The sequence below is a fragment of the Cervus canadensis genome, chromosome 33, assembly GCF_019320065.1.
Source record: "Cervus canadensis isolate Bull #8, Minnesota chromosome 33, ASM1932006v1, whole genome shotgun sequence".
Taxonomy (NCBI): Eukaryota; Metazoa; Chordata; class Mammalia; order Artiodactyla; family Cervidae; genus Cervus; species Cervus canadensis.
This window is the reverse complement of record NC_057418.1, coordinates 11,154,166-11,158,150: the sequence shown is the minus strand read 5'-3', so window position 1 is coordinate 11,158,150 and position 3,985 is coordinate 11,154,166. Positions and strand designations below refer to the sequence as shown.

The 3,985-nt window shown below is 44.7% G+C and overlaps 1 long non-coding RNA gene across 1 annotated transcript; it reads left to right on the top strand.

Moving 5' to 3' along the window:
- Window positions 1-1,019: 1,019 nt before the first annotated feature.
- On the top strand, window positions 1,020-3,683 carry LOC122433793. The gene is made up of 3 exons (XR_006267189.1): window positions 1,020-1,135; window positions 1,293-1,471; window positions 3,501-3,683. It is a non-coding gene; the product is annotated as an uncharacterized LOC122433793 (long non-coding RNA).
- The last annotated feature ends 302 nt before the right edge of the window (window positions 3,684-3,985 follow it).

The following is a 3,985-nucleotide window of genomic DNA, read 5'->3' as shown; positions in this document are numbered from 1 at the left end:
ACCTCTAATTACCACTCATTTCATTTTCCTGTGGTTCTTGCCTTTACAGCATTCCTAGTCTGGGAGGGGCGCCCACCACAAAGGTCACGGGGTCACCCATTCCCAGGCCAGTGTCAAACTTTCCCTCTGCTCCATGTGATCAAAGTCCAACAGGCTCTTCCTGCTCTTCCTGTGGATTTGTGGCTTTTCTTGCTCTGGGGATGGGAGGGAGGCAAATATTCTGCAATTTCTTCCTCTTCATTTTGTCTTTTTCTCCTCAAGTTCTTAAAGGGAGAAGATGCCCTTCTGGTTTCCCTGAGTTTAATATTCCCTAGTTTCACTAGCAGAACTTGATACCTTTCCCTTCTTCAAAATAAGAAGTTAAATGTCTGATAGATGATATTTACTTGATATCCAGGCCCAGACTTCAAAGGTCCTCATTTCTAGGCCTTTCCACTGTGTAATCTTGGCTTTGGGGCACTTTACAAATCGCTGGGGTCTGGTTCCTCAGAAATGGTCCATAGAACAGCAGCATCAGCATCACTGGGGAATTTGATAGAAGTGCAAACTCTCAAGTCTGGCCCTGTTTCAGACTTGTGGAATCAGAATTGGTTTTGCATGATTCTCGTGCACTCTAAAAACCCAGAAGTGCTGAGTTCAGGGTATCAAATAACCTTCATGTTTACAAATAATTTCAGCATCTGACCTGTGACATCTGCTTGCCATCACTGATGAAGCAGGAGTTATCTGTCTCTAATTGCTGGTTTCACACTTGCAGTGCCCGGAAGCACAGGAAGCAAAATCTGTTTGAAAGATTCCTTCTCACCTGGAAAATTAAACCTTACTCTTTCTTGATCCCTGTATCATGCTCTGGGTCTGTATGGAAGAGAAATTGAGGTATGAAGATATTTAAGCCAAAGGTTGAGTTAAAATAAAATCGTTGAAATGGTGTAACCCAGCCCTGGGATGTGCTGACTTGGTGACTCTCTGAGTTTTCCCTACATTCTCTCTGTCTCAGGTCTGTGCGTGCCACTTTCTCTCTGGAATCTCCTCCCATCTCCAGAGCTGGTCACCCTTAGAGGCCATGCTGTATGTGTTCCTCTATGAAATCTTTGATTCCCCATGGCAATCAGAACAAGCTGCTCTCTATATACAGGTATGCCCTACTTTTCAGAAGTTCATTTTATGACACTGCTTTTATGAAAGACCTACATTGGTACCCGTTTTTGTTAACTGAAAGAAATTCAACGAGGATTTTTGCTTTTTAGAAAAAGGATGAAAAGCAAAAATAGCATTCAGCGTTTGTTTTGCAGTGAGCCATTGTAGAGGCAGTGGGCGTTGTAAGCAATGAGAGTGGCACTTCCAAGCACCTTCCCTGGACACTACCCTTGGCATCTCAGCATCAAGCTGCTGTAGCTATGAACTGTGTCAGTGAACACCTGTGCTTTATCTCAATTTATTTTGTGCATCCATCGGCATGATGTGTCCTAAGGTAATAGCATCTTTGCCTTATGCCATTTTGGCTTATGAACGTTTTCATAGGAGCATTCTACTTTTGGATGGTGGGGAAAGTGAAAGTGAAGTCTCTCAGCTGTGCTCGACTCTTTGCGACCCCATGGACTATAGTCTACCAGGCTCCTCCGTCCATGGGATTTTCCAGGCAAGGATACTGGAGTAGGTTGCCATTTCCTTCTCCAGGAGATCTTCCTGACCCAGGGATTGAACCCGGGTCTCCCGCATTGTAGGCAGACGCTTTACCGTCTGAGCCACCAGGGAAGTCCTAGGATGGTGGGGAGCCCTGTCCAGCCCCTCTCCCTGTATACTTCTCTCTGTTTCTTTCTTAAATATGCTTCTCAGAGGGCTGCGAGACAGAGAGGTGAGCTTGGAAACATGACCTTACCCGAGTTGATCCTTGGCTCCAAAAACTCACTTCCTATTTAAGTTTCAGTTCCTTCTTCAGTAAAAAGATACTAACTTCTCCCAATTTTCTCCTCCTATAGTTAATGGTATCTCTGCCTCCAGTGGTTAAGGTTTAAATCCTTGGATTCACCACTGATTCCATCCCTTCTCAGTTCTCACATCTAATCTGATAGCCTACTCGGTTAGCTCTGCTTCCAAAACATATCCAGAGGCTCATCACGTCTTACCACCACTACTGGTACCATCATAATCCGAGCCACCATCACTTTTCGCCTGGATCATTGCGATTGTCTCCTGACCTGCAATGACCTCCCTGCCCTGCCCCTGCTCCCTTCTGGTATACAGCAACTGGACTGATCATGTTAAAACGTAAATCCAACCACTCTCCTGTCCAAAACTTCCCAGTGCAATCATCTTAGTTGTTGCTGTTTAGTCACTCAGCTGTGTCCCACTCTTCTGCTATCCCATGGATCGTAGGATGCCAGACTCCTCTGTCCATGGGATTTCACAGACAAAAATACTGGAGGGAGTTGTCATTTCCTTCCCCAGGCAATCTTCCTGACCCAGGGATCAAACCCTCATCTCCTGCATTGGCAGGCAATTCTTTACCACTGAGCCACCAGGGAAGATAATCATTTCAGAGTAAAAAGCCAAAGTTCTCATAGGGATCTACAGGGCTGCTTGGGACAGTCTCTGAGCTATCTCTCACTTGACTTCCTGCAGGCCTCCTTGCTGTCCCTGGAGCTTGCCAGAAAAGCTCACAACTGGGGCTCTTTGTACATACAGTTCCCATGTCTGGACTGATCTTCCTGAGGATGGCTATCTGCCTGTCTTGCTCCTTCAACCCCTTCAAGTCTTTGCTCAAATGTCACCTTCCCAATCAGATTTTTCTTGACCACTTTATTTAAACTACCCCCCACCTCCCTTCTGTGCTCTATTTTTGATGCTAAAGCACTTTTCATTTTTGCCACATGGAAAATTATTTCATGGCTATGACAACCTCTAAGGTCACAACTAGGAAGGCTCTCACAGAAAGGCTCACAAGTTGAATTAAGATGATTGAATCACATAGTTTATTAAATTGATTAAAATTCACAATGGCTTTCCTGGTGGCTCAGATAGTAAAGAATTTTCCTGCAATTCAGGAGACCAGGGTTCAATCCCTGGGTCGGGAAGATCCCCTGGAGAAGGGAATGACAACCTACTCCAGTATTTTTGCCTGGAGAATCCCATGGACAGAGGAGCCTGAAGGGCTACAGTCCATGGGGTAGCAAAAGATTCAGACACGACTGAGCAACGAAGCATGCACACACACACACAGCAGAATTAAGTACTCTCAGACAACACCGCTAGAAGGCACCTTACTGCCTTCTAGCATATCACAGGTTTTATTTATTTTGTTGACCCTCTGTCTCACCCAACTAGGATGAAAATGCTGTAAACACAAGAAATTTCATTTGTTTTCTTCACAGATGTATGTCAGCACCTAGATGTGTGCTTAACACAGAGTGAACACTTTCTAAGTATTAAACATTGTCCAAAAATGAATGAAATCCTGAAAACCATGGGGATTAAACCAAATAATTTGTGAATTGCACTAGGACGGGGTGGGGGCCGATGACTTGGAACAGGAAAGGAAGAAGAAAGTGAAAGCCAGATCCTACAGCCCCCGTCCTGCCGGATGCCTGCCAACCCCTCTCCAGCCTGCCTGTGTGGGAGTGAGGAGAGCGCTCATTCTGAAACTGTGGAGATCACCTCTTCTGGAAACAGTCATATTTCTTCTCTAAGTTCTCAAGGTAGCTTTTCTTTTCCTTACTTTACTCACCGTCAGACAAGTTTTAATCACATACTCTTGAAATATTTGTTTCATGAACAAATATCCTGTCACAGTTGTATTGAGATTTCACAGCCATTGTGAGCATTGATGCCTTAAAGTGACTTCAGACACTTACCCCAGTTAGGCTTACATCATTCAACCTGAAGTATAACTGGGGCAGAGGTTGCAACCTGAAGAATCTTTGGCATATCCAGTCCTTAGGCCTTGTATTAGAATGTTCTAGCTTATGTCACAAGATACCACAAACTG